The sequence below is a fragment of the Chiloscyllium plagiosum genome, unplaced genomic scaffold (genome assembly GCF_037043375.1).
Source record: "Chiloscyllium plagiosum isolate Xiang-an unplaced genomic scaffold, Cpla_swu_hap1 HiC_scaffold_46, whole genome shotgun sequence".
NCBI lineage: Eukaryota > Metazoa > Chordata > Chondrichthyes > Orectolobiformes > Hemiscylliidae > Chiloscyllium > Chiloscyllium plagiosum.
In genome coordinates, this window is record NW_028270184.1 from 7,695,048 (window position 1) to 7,717,623 (window position 22,576).

Below are 22,576 nucleotides of genomic sequence, written 5' to 3' on the forward strand. Positions count from 1 at the left end.
GAGGTTGCCCCAGACAGACACGGGGAGAATATGCAAATTCCACACAGACAATTACCCGAGGCTGGAATCGAACCGGGGTCCCTGGCACTTGGAGGCCGCAGTGCTAACCACTGAGCCACCTCCCCTCCACATGAATCTGCCAACAGAACACACACCAGATCGAGGCCACCCAGCACATTGGTCAACCTTAAATCTTACTGTTCTCAGGAAGTGTGCTGCGTGCATTCTGCATTCTGCCTACATCTGTCCATCTTACTGCTCCTTGTGATATGTAGATTAAAATGACCCTTGCCTTACTGACAAACTCTCATTATTTCTTTTATCGCATTGCACCCCACTGGGTGGGTACGATTAGGGCTTCATTATACTAGAGCGCTGGCCCGCCTTTGTCATTTCTCATTTCCACCTCACCTCACATGGCATGGTTTCCTGAACATGGAAAGACTCCCTGTCTTGTGCTCATACCATCAATAACTAACTGAACCATGCCCCTAATCTATCCTGGCCTGGGGAGTGTTTGATGGGGGACAGTGTAGAGAGAGCTTTACTCTGTATATAACCCCGTGCTGCTCCTGTCCTGGGGAGTGTTTGATGGGGGACAGTGTAGAGTGAGCTTTACTCTGTATATAACCCCGTACTGTCCCTGTCCTGGGGAGTGTTTGATGGGGGACAGTGTAGAGGGAGCTTTACTCTGTATATAACCCCGTGCTACCCCTGTCCTGAGGAGTGTTTGATGGGGGTCAATGTAGAGGGAGCTTTACTCTGTATCTAACCCCTTGCTGTCCCTGTCCTGGGGAGTGTTTGATGGGGGTCAATGTAGAGGAGGCTTTACTCTGTATCCAACGCTGTGCTGTCCCTGTCCTGGGAGTTTTAGCTGGGGACAGAGTAGAGAGAGCTGACTCAGTGGGTAGTTTAAGATGGTAAAGTCGGTGTGTGTTGTATCCTAGTGTTTTTCAGTGAGATGTATTTTGAGACTCAAAAGCAGATTGGCTTCGCTGCTTCCTATGAAGAAAATAATTGATGTGTCAGTTTGTTTCTCAGTGGGCTGCTACACCAGAAGGACCTTGAAATGTTTTGCTAAAAATAAGGACGAAGGGAGGAATGGTTTCCAAAAACAGCTTCTTCTGCATTTAAGGTTGTTTTATTAAGATAAGGATTACTTTGTCCTATCTGCATTTCAATCTCCTTCCATACTTAACCCTTCGGTATTTCAATTGTTCAAGAATCTGACTGAATTTTATACCAAGTTTGAATGGGAGGAGGGTGGGTCCGAGACTAGTATTTTAAAGTGAACTAAAGTAGGTACAAAATCTGACCTAGTGGATGTGAAGTGGGACACTGGACTGGAGGATAGATTATCAGAGGCATCAATGGAGGATAACAGGACATTGGTTAGGCCACTGTTGGAATATTGCGTGCAATTCTGGTCTCCATCCTATCGGAAAGATGTTGTGAAACTTGAAAGGGTTCAGAAAAGATTTACAAGGATGTTGCCAGGGTTGGAAGGTTTGAGCTACAGGGAGAGGCTGAACAAGCTGGGGCTGTTTTCTCTGGAGCGTCGGAGGCTGAGGGGTGACCTTATAGAGGTTTACAAAATCATGAGGGTCATGGATAGGGTAAATAGACAAGGTCTTTTCCCTGGGGTCGGGCAGACCAGATCTAGAGGGACATAGGTTTAGGGTGAGAGGGAAAGGTATAAAAGGGACCTGAGGGGCAACCTTTTCACACAGAGGGTGGTGCGTGTGTGGAATGAGCTGCCAGAGGAAGTGGTGGAGGCTGGTACAATGACAACATTTAAAAGGCATCTGGATGGGAACATGAATAGGAAGGGTTCATGGGCCAAGTGTTGGCAAATGGGACTAGATTAATGTCAAATATCTGGTTGGCATGGAGGAGTTGGACCGAAGGGTCTATTTCCGTGCTGTACATCTCTATGAGATGGGGCTAGTTTAATTTGAGATTATGGTCGGCATGGACCTTGTTGGGCCGAAGGGTCTGTTTCTCTGACTTCATGAAAGCATCGGACGTCACTTTAAACCAGTGGGGAGTGACTAGGAGGTTTATCCGCGGAGAGCAATTCGAAGACGAGAGTCTTGCAATGAAAAATTAGATTCCCTACAGTGTGGAAACAGGCCTTTTGGCCCAGCCAGTCCACACGGACCCTCTGAAGAGTAGCCCACCCAGACCCATTTCCTTCTGACTAATACACCTAACATTATGGACAATCTAGCACGGCCAATCCACCCTAACCTGCACATCCCTGGACACTATGGGGCAATTTAGCACGGCCAATCCACCCTAACCTGCACATCCCTGGACACTATGGGACAATTTAGCACGGCCAATCCACCCTAACCTGCACATCCCTGGGCACTATGGGACAATTTAATGTGGTCAATCCACCCTAACCTGCACATCCCTGGACACTATTGTACAATTTAATGTGGTCAATCCACCCTAACCTGCACATCCCTGGGCACTATGGGACAATTTAGCACGGCAAATCCACCCTAACCTGCACATCCCTGGACACTATGGGGCAATTTAGCACGGCCAATCCACCCTAACCTGCACATCCCTGGGCACTATGGGACAATTTAGCACAGCCAATCCACCCTAACCTGCACATGCCTGGACACTATGGGACAATTTAGCACGGCCAATCCACCCTAACCTGCATTTCGTTGGAACTGTGGGAGGAATGCCACGCAGACACAGGGAGAATGTACAAACTCCACACAGACAGTCACCTGAGGCTGGACTCGAACCTGGGACCGTGAGGCAGCTAACCACTGAGCCACCCATGATTGGTAAGGAATAATTACACAGGCATCTGAAATGGAGTTAAAAATCACACAACACCAGGTTATAGTCCAACAGGTTTAACCTGATATTACCTGAAAGAGCATCGCTCCGAAAACTAGTGTGCTTCCAATTAAACCTGTTGGACTATAACCTGGTGTTGTGTGATTTTTAACTTTGTCCACCCCAGTCCAACACCGGCATCTCCGAATCTGAAATGGATAACATGAAACAAGCAGCTCATTGGTTCCCCCTAGGGATTGGAAATGGGATCTCAATTGTGAAATGGGTGGATGAAGTGGAGAAATATCATTTGCACATTCCCCCCCCCTGTCTGTGTGGGGTTTCCTCCAGTTTCCTCCCACTATCCTATGTGAATGTTCCCTTTGCATTTTACTGAGCAAACATTTACAAGACTGAATGGCTGGTTCTGTTCTTTTATCTGGTATTGCATAGCGACCCCTTATTATAGTCATAGAGATGTACAGCATGGAAACAGACCCTTCGGTCCAACCTGTCCATGCCGACCAGATATCCCAACCCAATCTAAACTAGTTAAACTGCAGCTACCCCACAGACTGGGGTGGAGTGGAACTCCCAGATAGTTAAAGACTGTCAATTAAGCTTGTTACTTTGACTGGGCCTCACTCGCTATCAAAGCAACTCAGGCAAGATGCCCCCTTATTAGCCTGCTGCTCTTGGACAAAATGAAAACAGTTAAGGAACATTGCCATAGCCCAATGGTTATTAATATGGTTAAAGCGTGTAGGGCAATATATCGGAGTGACGGCAATATTGCCAAAATGTCACTATTTTTTACACCCATAGTTGGTATGTTGGGTTTTCAGCCAGGGATGGTGGACTTGGGGTTTAAACTATGGGCAGCTAGGGTTGTGTCTTGCCTGAGTGGCTTATTCGAGGGGGATATACTGATGTCTTTTGACCAGTTGGCTTGGAAATATGAGTTGCCCAGTGGGGACCTCTTCCATTTTTTTCAAATTAGAGATTTCATACTAAAACAGACCACACGTACAATTGCAACATATGAACAGCATCTGGATGGGTAGGTGAATAGGAAGGGTTAGGAGGGATATGCTGGCAAATGGGACTAGATTAGGTTGGGATATCTGGTCAGCATGGACGAATTGGACCGAAGGGTCTGTTGCCATGCTATACAGCTCTATGACTCTATGACAATCCAAAGATGTGCAGGTTAGGGTGGATTGGCCGTGCTAAATTGTCCCATAGTGCCCAGGGATGTGCAGGTTAGGGTGGATTGACCGTGCTAAATTGTCCCATAGTGCCCAGGGATGTGCAGGTTAGGGTGGATTGGCCGTGCTAAATTGCCCCATAGTGCCCAGGGATGTGCAGGTTAGGGTGGATTGGCCGTGCTAAATTGTCCCATAGTGCCCAGGGATGTGAAGGTTAGGGTGGATTGGCCGTGCTAAATTGTCCCATAGTGCCCAGGGATGTGCAGGTTAGGGTGGATTGGCCGTGCTAAATTGTCCCATAGTGCCCATGGATGTGCAGGTTAGGGTGGATTGGCCGTGCTAAATTGTCCCATAGTGCCCAGGGACGTGCAGCTTAGGTGCATTAGTCAGGGTAAATGTTGAGTAATTGGGTTGGGGATTGGGTCTGGGTGGGTTACTCTTCGGAGGGTCAGTGTGGACATGTTGGGCCAAATGGCCTGTTTCCACACAGTAGAGTCTTTATGATTCCATTAAATAAGGTTATCCCTCAGCCTCTGACATTCCAGGCAAAACAGCCCCAGCCTATTCAGCCTCTCCCTGTAACCTTCTACGCCCTTTCAAGTTTAACAACAGGAGGGAGGGAGATCAGAATTGAACGCAGTATTCCAAAAGTGGGCCTAACCAATATCCTGTCCAGCCGCAACATGACCTCCCAACTCCTGTACTCAGTGCTCTGACCAAGAAAGGAAAGCATAAACTCCAGGGGAACCAAGCCCAGTTTGTCTCCTCATGAGACAATCCCCTGATTCTTGGTATCCATCCAGTAAACATCGTTTTAACTTCCTGCAATACTGTTCAATCAGAAAGGAGACCAAAACTGCACACAGTTTCGATCACCAATGCCCTGTATCACTGAGACATAACATCCTCAGTTTTACATTCAATTCCCTTCATCATAAACGATGACGTCCCATTAGCTTCCTTAAGTGCTGTTTTGTTCCTGCCACAGGGAATATCCCTACATTTTCCAACTTCACCCTCCCGTCTGCAAGATTTTCACCCACTTGCTCAAACTATTGCTATGGAGGCCTGGCTTCACAATGCACTTTCCGACCCACCTTTGTGACTAGCAGATTTATCTGCCATAGCTGCTTGTCGATCTGAGACATGAATGTGCTTTGTAAAATATCGAGATCCCCCACTCGTGAGGACCCTCCAAGTCAGAAACAGGCCAATTCATGCATTTTCTGTTGGCCAGCCAATCTTATGATCTGGAGGCAAACTCCGGCCATTCAGCCCATCAAGTCTTGCTCCACCATTTGATCGCGGCTGATGTGCTTCTCAGGGGACAGCGAGGACTGCAGGTCAGAGTCGAGAGGGTGGTGCTGGAAAAGCACAGCCGGTCAGGCAGCATCCGAGGAGAGGGAGAGTCAACGTTTCCGGCATAAGCCATGCTCCTTGGATGCTGCCTGACCTGCTGTGCTTTTCCAGTGCCACACGCTCGACCCAGATTACACTGCGGGGGGGGGGAGGGGGGGGGGGGGGTGTGCACACTCCATACAGACAATCAGCTGAGGGTGGGATCGAATATGGCCCCCCCCCGGCAGCAATGCTAACCACTGAGCCGCTGGGCGATGGTTAATTCCAACATTGCCATGGACTGCCCTATAATTCCCTGTTTTCTCGCTGCCTTCTTGAATGGAGGTTAGATTTCCTGCTCACATGTCTGATTAAAGCCCATCAGGTCCCAGGCACAAAATGGGCCCACACTCAATCAACCTGCTCAATGCAACATGCCTGGTGATCATAATTTCTCTGTGTTCCTCCCTTCCTTCTGCCTCCTGGTTTGCAGCTATTACTGGGATGCTTTCTCTGTCCTCGACAGTGACACCAGAAGCAAAATACATATTTTTTTAGATTAGATTAGATTAGATTCGGCCCAACAAGACCTCACTGACCTTCTGAAGAGTAACCCACCCAGACCTATTCCCCTAACCTATGTTTACCCCTGACTAATGCACCTGACACTATGGGCCAATCCACTCTAACCTGCACATCCCTGGGCACTATGGGACCTGTATGTGTAGGTTAGATGCATTAGTCAGGGGTAAATGTAGAGTAATAGGGTAAGTGGAACGAGTTTGGGTGGGTTACTGTTTGGAGGGTCGGTGTGGACTTGTTGGGCCGAAGGGCCTGTTTCCACACTGTAGGTTATTCTATGATCCCGTACATCTGGCAACCCATTCCTGACACTAAACACTGTCCCGTGTGAAGAAAATTGCCCCCTCTAGAGCCCTTTTGTGTCTCTTCCCCCTCGCTTTAATCCTGTATCTTTGAGCTTTCGGCTCCCCTACCCTGGGGAAAAACAGTCGGCTATCCACCTTACCTCTGCCTCTCGTGAATTTGTAAACCTATGGAAGGTGAGGGGGTTAGTTTCGATTTGTCAATTGATGGGCTGATGGGCCTTATTTCGTGTCAGTCGATCATGGTGCCCATCATGTTGGAGCCTGTCAGGGGCTATTTTCAGCTGAGGCTTATCCTAATCTTCCCAGTGCGCAATTCCCACTCTACAACAAAGGCTGGGCCCATGAGAGGTTCAGAAGTTTGGGTTCCCCTAACCCAGGGATGCTGAGGTTTCTTCACTGTGGTCATTTCCCACCCCTCCCCTCAAACCAGGCATATCCTGGACCCCTCTCCCCACCCACCTGAGCTCAGGTCACTCTCAGTCTTGACTCTTTCCGTTCTCTCCCAGGATTGGCGACTGGCAATGCCCACCCTCCTCAGGTCTTGGCACCACCCCGGCTCCCGTTCGCCCGTCACCCCGCCACTCCCCTCCTCCGTTCTCCCTGACCAGCATTGGCTCCTGGCCCAGGCGAGACCTTGGATTCGAAAATTCCCGACCACCTCCCCACTCCCGTTCCCAAATCCCCTCTCTCCCCGGGGCCTCCTCCCAACCCTCAACTCTGTGAGACATCGGCCTCCCTCCCCTCCTGGCCTCTCACTCCGTCCCGTACGAAATGGGAGCAGGAGGAGGCCATTCAGCCCTTCAAGCCTGCCCTGCTATCCAGTGGCTGATCCGACATTCCTCGCTTTCCTGCCTGTACCCTGTTCCCCGACCGATCGAGAATCTCTTTATCTCGGCCTTCAATATCCATGAGGGCTCTGTCCACCTGCAGCTCTCTGAATTCCATAACCTCCCAACTCTCCGAGGGAAGAAATTCCTCATCTCAGTCTGAAATTGCACCCCCCCTTTATTCTGAGACTGCACCCTCTGGTCCCAGACTCTCCCCATGAGGGGGGAAACACCCTCTCAGCATTGACCCTGTCAAGCCCCTCAATGAGAGATGACCTCCCATCCTTCTAAACCCCAGAGTGCCAACCCCAGTTTAGCCTTTGCTCATGAGACAGTCCCTCCGTATCGGGGACCATCCTAACGAACTGTCTCTGAACGGCCTCCAGTGAAATGAGTTCTCTCCTTAAAGAAGAGGACCCAGTGCTCTAGATGGTGGTCTCACCAGCACCTTGTCTAGTTGCTGTAAGACTTCCCCACTCTTCCCCTCCAACCCCCTTGAAATAAGGGCCTATATTCCATTACCCTTCCCGATTCCCTGCTGCCCCTGTGCGCTAGCTTGCTGTGTTTCATGCTTAAAATAATGGAGGCTGGTGCAATGACAACATTTAAAAGGCATCTGGATGGGGACATGAATAGGAAGGGGTTAGAGGGATATGGGCCAAGTGCTGGCAAATGGGACTGGACTCAATTAAGGTATCATGGACGGGTCGGACCGAAGGGCCTGTTTCCGTGCTGCACATCTGTGGGACCCTGGTCCAATCCAACTCTTGTCTCCGTTGAAATCCGCTGGATTACACCCGCTCAGGAGAAAGTGAGGACAGCAGGCGATCAGAGTCGAAGAGTGTGATGTTGGAAAAGCACATCGGGGCAGGCAGAGGAGCAGGAGAATCGACGTTTCAGGGCATGAGCCATGAATCCATTCTCCTCGGATGCTGCCTGACCTGCTGTGCTTTCCCAGCGCCGCACTCTCTCCGACTCTGACTCTCCAGCAGACGTCACTTTCTCCTCGTTGATTGCACCCATTCGGTCAACCTGACCAATATTTTGCTGCAGTTTAACACTCTGTCAGCTTTGCTGCGTGCAAAGTCCCCAAGCTCAGCGTGGTTGGCAAACATGAACGTGTGAGTCTCTCAACCTTTAAACGCACGCTGACCGGTTGGGGCCCCCAGGCTCAGAGCATGAGGTGACGACTCTCCTCATGTTGTGAGCACCTTACGCCTGGTCGGCATGGACGAGTTGGGCCGAAGGGTCTGCTTCCTGGCTGCGCTTCTCTGAGTCGCTCCAAGTCCCTTAGTGTTGCGGCTTTCCGCTGTTTCTCTCCGATTAAGCGTTCTCTCCGTTCTCTCTTCCGAGCTGAGCAGTTGGCAGTTTTCAGTGTGCACCGGCCCCACGTGACTCCCTCTGCCTGATTGATCCACGGCCTTCCTTTGCAGGGCGCCAGTTTCCGTTTTAGCTCTGAACCCCACTGCTGAAGGCGAGGAGGGTCACCTTTGTTCGGAGCAGGGAGCAGGAGGGTCTGGGGTGGGGAAAGGCGGACGGGTGAGGAGAGTTGGGGGGGCATATTCGGATCGGCTGCGCACTCTCCTCTGGCGTCCGGTTCGGGGGGAATGAGGCAATCCCAGGGGTAACCGTCGGCGTGGTGAGCCGGTCCCTGTTGAAAATGACAAGGGGGAGCAGGGCCATTCGGGCACGTCAGATCCTATCCCGCCACTCTGAGACCATCTCCGTCTCCCTTAGTGACCAGGATTTCCGGAAGGCAATAGGATCTCTTTCCTGGTCGCACTCAGTGACTGAGCGTTCCGTGGCCTCCAGGGTTACAGGATTCCACAGAGTCCTCATCCCCGCTGCCTCCCATCCCCTAACTCCCCTGAGTGAGGAAATTCCTCCGCATCGCAGTCCCCCCCCTCCCCCACCCCCCCATCTCCCCCTCCAAAACTGAAGTCCGACTCACGGACATAATAATGGACGCAGTGACCCATTTGCCAGGCTCTGCAGCCAGGACTCCACTAAGCTCTCTCTGTCTCTCTCTCTCTCTGTCTGTTTTTCTCTCTCTCTCTCTGTCTCTCTCTCTCTCTGTCTGTCTGTCTCTCTCTCTGTCTGTCTGTCTGTCTGTCTCTCTCTGTCTCTCTCTCTGTCTCTCTCTCTGTCTCTCCCTCTCTCTCCCTCTCTCTGTCTCTGTCTCTCTCTCTCTCTCTCTCTCTGTCTCTCTGTCTCTCTCTCTCTCTGACTCTGTCTCTCTGTCTCTCTCTCTCTCAGACGTCCTGCGGGGCTGGGTCTCTGAGGCTCAGCAGCTGCCTCCATCTCTCCCTCCCTCCCTGTCTCCATCCCTCTCCACCTCTGTCTGATTGTTGTGAAAGGTTAAGCTGTGGTTTGAAACCTGCATTGGAGTGGTCAGCTGCTGTGAAATGGGTCACAGTCACAGGCAGCAGTGAACTGGAGAGCACCCATGTATTTAGGAAGATGTGTGTGAGACTGTGTGTGTGTGATGTGTGTGTGTGTATGAATGTGTATGTGTGTGTATGTCAGTTTATGTGTGTGAGAGTGTTTGTGTATAAGTGTGTGAGTGTTTTTATGAGTGTGAATATGTGTGTGTGAATGTATGCGTGTGAGTGTATGTAAATCTGTGAGTTGTATGTGAGTGTGAGAGTGTGTGAATGAACATGAGTGTGCATACGTATGTTTGTGTGTGTGAGAGAGACAATGAGTGAGATAGTGTATGTGTGTGTGAGTGAGTGAGTGTGATAATATATGTGTGTGTACACATGAATGTTTGTGAGTGTATGCATGTACGCACATGTGAGTGTGCATGTATGTATGAGTCTGTGTGTGAGAGAGTATGTGCATGTGGGTATGAGTGTTAGTGAATGTGTTTGGGTGTGTGAGTATATCTATGTGTGTATGAGAGTGTGTGCATGTGGGTGTGAGTGTGTGTTAGTGAATGTGTTTGAGTGTCTGAGTATATCTATGTGTGTGTGCGAGAGTGTGAGTTTGTGAGGGGGAGATTCGGAGACTCATACAGTGTAGAAAATGCCCTTTGGCCCATTGAGTCTATACCAACATAACTACCACTAAAGGTGCTCTAATCCCAATTTCCTGCACATGTCCCATAATCCTTGAGTGTTGTGGTACTTGACGTTCTCATCCAAATGCGTTTCAAATTTTGTAAGGTCTCCGGCCTCTGCTACCCTCCCAGGCAGCGCAGCCCAGATACCCACCACCCACTGAGTGAAAAAGATTATTCTCAAATCCCCTCTTAATCTCCTGTCTTCTTTCCCCTAAAACTATGCCCCCCCCCCCTGTGATTGACCCCTCAACCGAGGGGAACAGCTGCTCTCTCTCCTCCCTGTCCATCCCCCTCATCGTCTTACCCACCTCAATCCTGTCTCCCCTTCAACCTTCTCTGCTGTCGAGATAACACTCCAAGCCTATCTGGTCTCTCCTTGTTGCTCAATGTCTCCATCCCAGGGAACATCGTGGTGAACCTCCTCCGTACCCCCTCCAGTGCGATCACCTCCATCCTGTAGTGAGGGGACCAGAACTGTACAGACTGCGGCCTGACCAACCCTCTGTACAACTCCTTGCTCCTTGCTCTTATACTCTACCCACGACTGACGAGAGCCAGTGTCCCATACGCCTTAACTATTCCGAATCACGTGCTCTGCTGACTTCAGGGATCTGTGAATAATCACCCCAGGATTCCTGTGTTCCTCTGTGTGCTGTCATTCATTAAATACTCCCTCATTTTGTTACTCCTTCCAAAGAGCAGCTCCTCATCAGGGTTAAACACCATCTGCGTCGAGAGTGTGTTGCTGGAAAAGCACAACAGGTCAGGCATCATCCGAGGAGCAGGAGAATCGACGTTTTGGGCATTAGCCCTTCATCAGGAAATGTTGACTTTCCCGCTCCTCGGACGCTGCCTGACCTGCTGTACTTTCCCAGCACCGCACTCTCAACTCTGAGCTACAGCCTCCGCAGTCCTCACTGTCTCCTCAAACACCATCTGCCCCTGGTCTGTCCATCCATCCAACCCACCTCTCTCTTCCCGTAATCTCCGTCCATCTTCTTCACCATTAACCACTCGACCAATCTTGGTGTCGTCTGCAAATTTGCTGAACATTTCTCCCCCATTTTCATCTGTATCTAACGAACAATGAGGGTCCCAGTACTGAGCCTCATGGTACACCAGCTTCCAGTCACTCAAACAGCCTTCTACCCCTATCCTTTGTGTCCTATTATGAAGCCAGTTTCTGATCCACCTTACCCACTCTCCCTCAATTCGATGTGCTTTGGCCTTCTCAGTCAGTCTTCCCTATGGGTCCTTGTCAAACGATTTGCTAAAGTCCATATCAACTACACCAACTGAACCTCCCTCATCCACACACTTGATCACCTCTAAATAAAAATGCAACCAAATATTTTAGGCATGACCTCCCTGTGACAAAACCATGCTGACTGTCCCTCGTTAACCCATGCCTTTCCAAGTTGACATTAATTCGCCTCTTCCAGGTTTTCTCCAAAAGTTTCCCTCCCGCTCATGGTGACACTCCCTGATCTGTAATTCTCTGGTTCATCTCTCCTACCTCTCTGATAAAAGTGGGTACCATGTTAGCCAGTCCTCTGGCACTTCCAGACGTGACCAGAGCGGAATTAAAAAGTTGTGTGAGAGCCCCTCCAAGCCCCCTGCCTCACCTCCGACAGCAGCCTGAGGGTGCAATTCATCCAGGCTGGGGGATTTGTCCATTTTCAAGCCCCATAAAGCTTCCAGTATCCCCCTCCCCCCAGTTCCTACGTCAAACTGCGCAAGTCCCTTACAGTCCCTTTCCCTGAATCCTTTTCCAGAGTGAAGACAGAAGCAAAAGATTCATACAACATCCTTCCGATATCCTGCGGCTTCACACACAGGTTACCCCCTTGGTCCTGAATGGGCCCTGCCCTTTGCCTGGTTAACCTTGTCCCTTTCTTGTATTTGTAAAATACCTTAGGAATCTGCCTAATCCTGTTTCCCAAGTGTGTCCCCCCTCCAATTGCTTTCTTAAGTTGCCTCTGACACTTCCTGTATTCCCTTGGGGGTGAGGGGGCACAGCTGCTGTTGCTCTCTTTCGACTTGTTAAAAGCCCTACTCTTCTTCCTCATCCAGTCCTGAACTGTCCTGGACCTCCAGGGTCCTCTGAACTATTTGCTCGGACATCGCCCTCAAAAGGGCACAAGATGGACCTGTACTCTCCCCAGCTCCTTTTTCAATGTTCCTCCCATTGCTCAGGTGTGGACTGACCTGCGGGGGATCTGTTCCCAGTCGACAATGGCCAGATCCCACTTTATTTCGATAAAATCCACCTTCCCTCCCAACCTGAAGTCATCTTTCGCAGGCCACCTCCTTCCTTGTCCAGAACAGATTTCAACTGTATTGTGTTGTGATCGCTATTCCCTCAATGCTCCCCCACTGCCACATCAAACACTCTTCCAGCTTCTTTCCCCAGAACCAGCTCCACCACTGCTCCATCCCTTTTTGTTCTACATATTGATACAAAAGCCTGCCCTGGACGCATTTCAAGAAATCCACCCCCTCTCAACCCTTAACACAATGACTTTCCCAACTTATGTTGGGCAAGTTGAAATCCCCCAGTATAATTACCTGATTATTACTCTTAAGCACCTCTGTGAACCGTCCACATATTTGCCCTGCTCTTTCCCATTGTCTCTATGTGTGTGAGAGAGGGGTTGTGTGCCTGTGAGTGCACGTGTGTGCTTCTTTGTGTGTGTGTCATGTCCGATTGTGCGTGTGAGTGAGCATGTATAAATGCGTGTGTCTGAGAGTGTGTGATTGTTCGTGTACGTGTGTGTGATTGTAAGTGAGAGGGTGTGTGTGAGTCAGAGAGTCATAGAGATGTGACTCTACACACAGAAACAGACCCTTCGGTCCAACTCGTCCATGCCAACCAGTTATCCTAACCCACTCTAGTCCCATTTGCCAGCATTTGGCCCATATCCCTCTAAACCCTTCCTATTCATGTCCCCATCCAGATGCCTCTTAAATGTTGTCATTGTACCAGCCTCCACCACTTCCTCTGGCAGCTCATTCCATACACACACCACCCTCTGCATGAAAAAGTTGCCCCTCAGGTCCATTTTCTATCTTTCCCCTCTCACCCTAAACCTATGCCCCTCTAGTTTTGGACTGTCCAACCCCAGGGAAAAGGCATTGTCTATTTACCCTATCCATGCCCGTCATAGTTTTATGAACCTCAATAATGTCACCCCTCAGCTTCCGAAACTCCAGGGAAAATAACCCCAGCCTATTCAGCCTCTCCCTATAGCTCAAACCTGGCAACGTCCTTGTAAATTTTTTCTGCACGTTTTCAAGTTTCACAATGCCCTTCCTATAGCAGGGAGTCCAGAATTTCACACAGTATTCCATAAGTCGCCGAAGCAATGTCCTGTACAGCTGCAACATGACCTCCCAACTCCTATACTCAATACTCTGACCAATAAAGGAAAGCATCCCAAACGCCTTCTTCACTATCCTATCCACCTGCGACACCACTTTCAAGGAGCTATGAACCTGCACCCCAAGGTCTCTTTGTTCATTAACACTCCCCAGGACCTGACCGTTATGTGTATAAGTCCTGCTCTGACTTGCCTTTCCAAAATGCAGCACCGCACGTTTCTCTAAATTAAATTCCAATCTGTCACTCCTCGGCCCATCAGCCTGTCTGGTCAAGATCCTGTTTCACCCTGATGTAACCTTCTTTGCTGCCATCCTGTGTGAATGTATAAGTGTGTATGTGTATATACGTATGTGTATGAGTCTTTGTATGCATATCTGGGTATGTGAGTGAGTATTTGTATGTGCGGCTGTTTGTGTCCGTGGGTGTCTTTGTGTAAGTGAGTGAGTGTGTGTGAGATTACACATTTGTCTGCGTGTGTGTATCTGTGTGAGTGAGTGTGTGTGTGTGATTGTAAGTGGGGTGTGAATGCGTGTGTGTATATTGTGAGTGTGTGTGTGTGCGTGAGCCTGTGAGTGTGTGGATGTACATGTGTATGTGTGCATATATGTGTTTACGTGGGTGGCTATGTACATCTGAGTCTGTGTGAGAGTGTGTGTGTGTGAGTAAGAGTGCATGTATGTGAATGTTAATGTATGTGATTGTGAGTGTGTGAGAGAGCCTGTGTGTACATTTTTGTGTGTGAATATGTGTGTGATTGTAATTGTGAAAGTGTGTCTGTGAGAAACTGAGTGTGTTCACGCATGTGTGTGTGCACGTGTGCATTAATATATGCATGTGTTTGTCTTCATCTGTGAGAGTGTATGTATACCCCTGTACGAGTGTGAGTGATAGTGTGTTTGTGTAATAGTGAGTGTGTTGGTGCATGTGTGTTTGAGTATGTGTGCGAGTGAGTGTGTAAGAAAGTATGTGTGTGTGACTGTGAGCCTGCGTGCATGTGTGTCAATGAGTGTGATTTTCTATGTGTAAATGTGTGTGTGTGAGGGGTATGTATTTGTGGGTGTAAGTGAGTGTGAATTTGATTTTTGTGAGTGTCTGTGCTTGTTTGTGAATGCGTGTATTCGTGCCTGATTGTGAGCGCATGTGTGTATTGTGAGAGTGTTTGTATGCGCGAATGTGTGTGCATGAGAAGGTGTGTATGTGTGTGTCTGACAGTGTGCCTGTGTGATTGTGGGTCAGATTGTGTTTTTTGTATATTTGTGAGTGTGTCCGTGTTTATGGATGAAAGTGTGTGTATGTATGTGTGTGTTAGATAGTGTGCATGTGTATGTGAGCGTGAGTGCGAGTGAGTGTGAGTGTGCATGTCTCTGTGAATAAATGTGAGTTTAAGTGTGTGTGAGATTGCGTATGTTAGTTGAGCAGATGCATGTGTTTGAATGTGAGTGTGTGTGTGCGTGTATGAGTGAGTAAGTATATGTGAGGGTGACTGTGTGTACCTGTGTTTGTATGTAAGAGTGTGTATATCTGTGTGTGTATGTGTGCAAGTGTGTGCAAATAAGTATGTGCATGTGTGCATGTGAGTGTATGTGTGTTCATGTGCATGTAAGTGTTTGTGTGTGTGTGACTGTGTGTTACTGTGTGTGTCTGTGTGAGTGTGGGGTTGGCATGGATATGTGTATATCTGACTGTCAGTGGGTGTGAATGTGCGTGGATATGTCTGCGTACGTATGAGGGTGTGTGCATTTGTGTGCAAGTGTATGTCTGTGAGTGTGTACTGTGTGTAGTGTGAGAGTGTGTGTTTGTGTGTGTATGGCTGTGTGAATGTGTATCTGTGTTTTGCGTGTATTTGGATGTGTGTGTGATTGTGTAAGATTGTGAGTGGATGTGTGTGTGCATGTCTGTATGTGTGAATGGATGTGTGTGTGCATGTCTGTATATGTGAATGTGGGTGTGTGTGTGTGGGGGTGGTGTCTATATGTATGCATGATTGCACATGTCTGTATGTGTGAATGTGGGTGTGTGTGTGTGTGGGGGTGGTGTCTATATGTATGCATGATTGCACATGTCTGTATGTGTGAATGTGGGTGTGTGTGGGGGGGGTGTCTATATGTATGCATGATTGCACATGTCTGTATGTGTGAATGTGGGTGTGTGTGGGGGGGGTATCTATATGTATGCATGATTGCATATGTCTGTATGTGTGAATGTGGGTGTGTGTGTGGGGGGGTGTCTATATGTATGCATGATTGCACATGTCTGTATGTGTGAATGTGAGTGTCTGTGTCTGTGTGGGCAATTGTGTGTATGTGTCTGAGTCAGTGCATGTGTATGAGTGAGTGTAAATTGTGTGATGGTGAGTGTGTGTGCATGAATCTTTGAAAGTGTGTGTGTATGTGTATGTCAGTATGTGTGCGTGACTGGGCAAGTGAGTGTTTGCAATTTTATGTGTGTGTGGACTCACTCAAGAATGTTTTTGCTTAAATGTGTTTGTATGTGCATGAATGTGTGTATTTGAGTCAGATTGTGTGTTTGTGAGAGTGTGTAATTGTGTGTTTTTGTATGTGACAGAGTGTGCGGGTGTGTGTGAGTGTGAATGGATATGTATCTGTGAGTGTATGTGAGTGAGTGTCTGAGTGCATGTGTGCAAGATTGCGTGTTTGTAAGCATGAGTGTGTATAATTGATCATGTTTTTGAAAATGTGGGACTGTGTGTGTGAAAGACTGTGTAGTGGGAGGATGTGTGATATTGTGTATATTTGTGTGTTTATGAGTTTGTGTGTATGGAGAATGTGGGGGTGTACGTGTGATTGTGTGTGTGTGAGTTCATCTGTGAGTGGATGTGTATGTGTGAGTGTGTATTTGGGAGAGCATGTATTTGTCTCTGTTTATGAGTCAGTGAGTATGGGTATGTGAGTGAGTGTAGGTGTGAGTATGTTTGGGCGAGTATATGTGTCTGTCAGAATCACTATTTATGTTTGTGACTGTGTGCATGTGTGTGTCATGTGAGTGCACCTTTGTTGGTGTGAGAGAGTGTATGTGTGTCTTTGTGATTCTGTGTGTGTGTGTGTAACTGTGAATGACCATTTGGCTGTGAGTATGTGTGTGTCTGTGAGAGAGAGAGAGAGAGAGATTGTGTAGTGTGCGATTGTGTGTTTTCATGTCAGTGTTTGTGTGAATGTGTGAGAATGTGAGTGTGTCTGTGCGTGTGTAAATTGTGTGTGTGCCAGTGTGAGAGAATGTGCTAGTGGGTGTGAATGTGCAAGAACATTTTTATGCGAATGCATGTGTGACATAGGGTTTGTATTTGTGAGAGTGGGTAAGTGTGTGAGTGAGTGTGCATGTGTCTGTGTGTGCATGGGTGTCTGAGAGTGCGTGTTTTTGTATGTGATTATATTTGTGTTTGCACGTGTGTGTGCCTGCATGTGAGAGTATGTGGGTGTCTGAGTATCTGAGTGTGCACTTGCCAGTGAGCGTGTGTCTGTGTGAGACTGTGTGAATGAATGTGTGTTTATGAGTGTGTGTTCCTGTGAATCTGTGTGTGTCTGTGTTAGTGTGTGTAAGTGCATTTGTGTATGCAAGAGTGTTTTGGATGAGTATGTATATGCAAGAATATTTTTATGTGAATTTGAGTGTGTGATTTTGTCTTTGTATGTGATAGGGTGCATGTTTGTGATTGTGTGATCTTGTGTCTGAATGTGACTGTGTGTGTGCATGGGTGTCCATGTACTTGTGTACAAGATTGTGTGTGCGTGTGTGTTGCTAAGTGTGAGTGTGTATGAGTCTGTGAGTATCTGAAAGACAGTGTGTGGGACTGTGCGCCTTTGTAATTGTACAATGTCAGAGTGTTTTGAATGTGTATGTGTGTGTTTATGCGTAAGTGTATACGGGTGAGTCCATATGTGTGAGTGTGTGAGAGTGTGAGAGTATGTGCAAGTGTTTGTACATCTGTGTGAGTGTGTTTGAATGAGTGTGTCTCAGTATGTGTCAATGTGCACGCCTGAGTGTGTGTATGTATATGTTTGTGAGTGTGATTCTGTGTGTGAGGATGTATGTGTGAGTGAGTGTGTGGGTCAGTGTGTGTGCCTGAGTTTGTGTGTGTGAGTGTGTGTAAATGTGAGTGTGTGCCTGTATGTGTGTGTGTTAATGTGTTTGTGTGAATATGTCTCTGTACATGATTGAGTGTAGATGTGTTTATGTTTGAGAGTGCGTGTGTCTGTATGTGTGAATGTGTTTGTGTATGTATATAAGTGTGTGTGTGTGTGTCAGTATGTGAGTGAGTGTGTATCTGGATGTGAATGTATGTGTAAATGTGTGTGTTTGTCTATATGTGAGTGTTTGAGTGTGTGTGTGTGTCTGTGTGTGAGTATGTATGAATCTGAGTGTGTGTAAGAGTGTGTGTCTCTGTATGTGTAAATGTGTTTGTGTGTGTGTGTCAGTATGTGAGTGTGTGTGTGTGTCTGTGCGTTTGTATCTCAGTGTGTCAGTACATGAGTGTGTGTCTGTATGTGAGTGTGTGCCTGTATGTGTGTGTGTGTCAGTATGAGTGTTTTTGTGTGTGAGAGTGTGCGTATCAGTATGTGAGTGTGTGTGTGTCTGTATGTGAGAATGTGTGAATGTGTTTGTGTGAGTATCTGAGAGACAGTGTGTGGGACTGTGCACCTGTGTGATTGTACAATGTCAGAGTGTTTTGATTGTGTGTGTTTATGCGTAAGTGTGTATAGGTGAGTTCATATGTGTGAGTGTGAGAGTGTTTGTACATCTGTGTGAGTGTGTTTGAAAGAGTGTGTCTCAGTATGTGTGTCAATGTGTATGCCTGAGTGTGTGTATGTAAGTTTGTGTGTGTGATTCTGTGTGTGTGTAAGGATGTATGTGTGAGTGAGTGTGTGGGTCAGTGTGTGTGCTTGAGTGTGAGTGTGTGTATTTGTGAGTGTGTGCCTGAATTTGTGTGTGTCTGTATGTGTGTGTGTGAATGTGTTTGTGTGAATATGTCTCTGTACGTGATTGAGTGTAGATGTGTTTATGTTTGAGAGTGCGTGTGTCTGTATGTGTGAATGTGTTTGTGGAAGTATGTAAGTGTGTGTGTGTCAGTATGTGAGTGTGTGTGTATGCGTGAGCATGTGTCTGTATGTGTAAATGTGTGTGTTTGTCCATATGTGAGTGTTTGAGTGGGAATGTGTGTGTATGTCTGTGTGTGAGTATGTGTGTAAGAGTGTGTGTCTGTATGAGTGTGTGAGTGTGTCAGTATGTGAGTGTGTGTCTGTGCGTATGAATCTCAGTGTGTGTGTGTCAGTACATGAGTGTGCGTCTGTATGTGAGTGTGCGTCTGTATGTGAGTGTGTGTCTGTATGTGAGTGCGTGTGTGTGTCAGTATGTGTTTTTGTGTGTGAGAGTGTGCGTATCAGTATGTGAGTGTGTGTGTGTCTGTATGTGAGAATGTGTGAATGTGTTTGTGTGAGTATCTGAGAGACAGTGTGTGGGACTGTGCGCCTGTGTGATTGTACAATGTCAGAGTGTTTTGATTGTGTGTGTTTATGCGTAAGTGTGTATAGGTGAGTTCATATGTGTGAGTGTGTGTGTGTGAAAGTGTTTGTACATCTGTGTGAGTGTGTTTGGATGAGTGTGTCTCAGTATGTGTGTCAATGTGCATGCCTGAATGTGTGTATGTATGTTTGTGTGTGTGTGTGTGTGATTCTGTGTGTGTGTGTGTAAGGATGTATGTGTGAATGAGCGTGTGTGTGTGTGTGAGAATGGATGTGTCAGTTTATGGGGGGGGGGGTAGCACAGAGGGGGCAGAGCTGGGGGTCTGAATGGCCTCCTGCTGCTCCTGGAGTTGGGGGAAGGGGGTAGCCCACTGAGAATATCAGGGGCTGCTCCAAACCTCCCTGGGGGTTCACTGAGAGACCCTGACCTCGCTCAGTTACTGAATGAGATGGTGAACCCTCCTTCCCCTTCTGCGCTCTCTTTCTGACAGGGGAATGCATTTACCCCTCGAGGTTGGCGGGACATTTCTGCGATCTCAATGGGGGGGGAGGCACCTGGATGGAACACCCCTTCAGCCTGTCCGTTATGCCACGCATTGTGCCCACCTTCCTCTTCGCCCCACTCCTGGCAACCACATTACGATCAAACTCCTGGGATCTAGGCGGGTGGCATTTCCACTGGTCCCAGCGATGGCTGTCGGTCTGTTCCATTCGTGTGTCTATCAGGGTGTTGTTGCTGAGCCGTGTTTTACTCCAGGACAGGGCACATGTGGGGCCTCTCTCTCTCTGAGGGGGTGGGTGGGGGTGATGGAGGTCGGGTCGGGGAATCATGTACCTCTCCCGAAATTGGCCGAATGGGTTAAAATGGATCCACCAAATCGAGAACATTACGAAGGTGCACTGGTGGTCAACGTTGAACATCCAACACTCAAGGGTCCTTGAACAGAATGGGGGGTGTCGCTGATTAGGGTTATGGCTAGGGTTAGGGTTATGGTCAGGGTTAAGATTATGGCTAGGGTCAGGGTTTGGGTTAGGGTTAGGGGTAGGGTCAGGGTTAGGGTAGGGTAGGGTTAGGGTTAGAATTAGTGTTATGGCTAAGGTTAGGGTTATGTTCAGGGTTAAGATTATGGCTAGGGTCAGGGCTAGGGTAGGGTTAGGGTTAGAATTAGGGTTATGGCTAGGGTTAGGGTTATGGTCAGGGTTAAGATTATGGCTAGAGTCAGGGTTTGGGTTAGGGTTAGGGGTAGAGTCAGGGTTAGGGTAGGGTAGGGTTAGGGTTAGAATTAGGGTTATGGCTAAGGTTAGGGTTAAAGTTAAGTTTTGGGATTAGGGTCAGCGTCAGGGTGTGGTTTAGGGTTGAGGTTAGGGCTGGGGTTAGGGTAAGCATCAGGGTTAGGGCAATGGTTAGTGTTAGGGCTAGGATTAATGCTACAGTTAGGGCTAGGTTAGCCTTTGAGTGAGTGTTAGGGTGACGTTTATGGCTGAAAATGTGTTGCTGGAAAACGCAGCAGGTCAGGCAGCATCCAGGGAACAGGAGAATCGACGTTTCGGGCATAAGCCCTTCTTCAGGAATGAGGAAAGTTTGTCCAGCAGGCTAAGATAAAAGGGAGGGAGGAGGGACTTGGGGGAGGGGCGTCGGAAATGTGATGGGTGGAAAGAGGTCAAGGTGAGGGTGATAGGTCAGACTGGGGTGGGAGGGGGGAGAGGTCAGGAAGAAGATTGCAGGTTAGGAAGGCGGTGCTGAATTTGATGGATTTGACTGAGACAAGGTGGGGGGAGGGGAAATGAGGAAACTGGTGAAATCCGAGTTCATCCCTTGTGGCTGGAGGGTTCCTAGGTGGAAGATGAGGCGCTCTTCCTCCAACCGTCGTTTTGTTGTGGTCTGGCAATGGAGGAGTCCAAAGACCTGCATGTCCTTGGTGGAGTGGGAGGGGGAGTTGAAGTGTTGAGCCACAGGGTGGTTGGGTTGGTTGGTCCGGGTGTCCCAGAGGTGTTCTCTGAAACATTCCATAAGTAGCCGGCCTGTCTCCCCAATAAAGAGGAAGTGTTATGGTTAAGGTCTGGTTAGCCTTCAGGTTTAGGTTAGAATTTAGGTGGTGATAGGGTTAAGGTTTGGGTTAAGGTTAAGATTGGTGTTGAGGTAAGGTTAAGATTAAGGTGAGCATTAGGATTAGAGCCAAGGTTAGCGTTACATTAGGGATATGATTAGAGTTAGGATTAGGGTTAGAGTTAGGGTTAGGATTAGCGTCGGAGTCAGGGTGAGGGTTAGGGTTCGGGTTAAGGTGAGAGTTTGGTTTAGGGTTAGAGTTCAGGTTAGGGTTAGGTTGGCGGGTAAGTGTTAGGATTAGGGTTAGGATTAGGGTTTCCAAACAATTTGCTTCGGACATCATGGATAAGAGTGAAAGCACAGGAATGGAACAACACCAATTCGATAAAGATTATCGATAAACCAAATGAGAGATTAGAATAAAATAAAACAGGGTTGAACAGAATAGAATAGGATAGAATGGAATGGAAAGGGATGAGGTGGGATGGGATAGGATGGGGTGGGATGGAATGGAATGGGATGGAATGGATTTAAATGGAGTGAATGAAATAGAATGGAATAGAATAGGATGGGATGGAGTGGGATGGAATGGGATGAAGTGGGATGGGATGGAGTGGGATGGGATGGAGTGGGATGGGATGGAGTGGGATGGGTTGGAGTGGGATGGGATGGAGTGGGATGGGATGGAGTGGGATGGGAGGGATTGGAGTGGGATGGGATGGAGTAGGATGCAGTGGGATGGGAGGGATTGGAGTGGGATGGGATGGGTTGGAGTGGGATGAGATGGAGTAGGATGGGATGGAGTGGGGTGGGTTGGAGTGAGATGGGATGGAGTGGGATGGGAGGGATTGGAGTGGAATGGGTTGGAGTGGGATGGGATGGGATGGGATGGAGTGGGATGGGAGGGATTGGAGTGGGATGGGTTGGAGTGGGATGGGATGGAATGGAAAATGATGAGCACTGGAATATTCTGCAGCCACCACCAAAGGAGACCTCCAAATGCTTCTGAGAGAGAGAGAGAGAGAGAGACCTCAAGCTGACGTGCCCAGTCATGGCTGACACTGGTTATATCTAACACTGTTTCTGCTGAAGTGATTTTGTGCGAGGTGCGGGCGTTGGTTGGGACATGTGCTTGTATTGCCTTTTGAAAAGCAGTCAAATTACGGTCGGTGGGGGTTGAGGGAGGGGGGTGGGGGTGGGGTTGCGGGTCACGTATCTCGAAACCGCGGCGGGGAAGCTGACTTCCTTTCCCGCTCTCTGTAAGCCTCGGCCTTTTGGTGGTACTCTGTGACGGCACGTCGCCTGTGCTGGGGGTTCAGACCGGCGAGCGAACCCAGGTCGGGATGGGGGGGGGGGGGGTGGAGGGGGCGGGGGAACAAAGCAAGGAATGGGGGAAACACTTTTGCGGTGGGCTGGCGGGCGTTCAGAGGATACGTTGAGGGGGGAGGGGCGGGGGTTGGCGGGATGAGAGCGAGGGCGAAATCCAGAAGCAGTGGGCGCCGTCTCGAGTTCAAACCCCGTTCCCGTTTGCCCTTTGCCCG

At 48.6% G+C, this 22,576-nt stretch overlaps 1 protein-coding gene across 1 annotated transcript in view; it reads left to right on the plus strand.

Annotated features, from left to right (window-relative positions):
* The window catches only part of LOC122543998 (neurexin-1-like), a 1,169,973-nt gene that overhangs the window by 134,450 nt on the left and 1,012,947 nt on the right, over positions 1–22,576 (plus strand). The window lies entirely within an intron of this gene.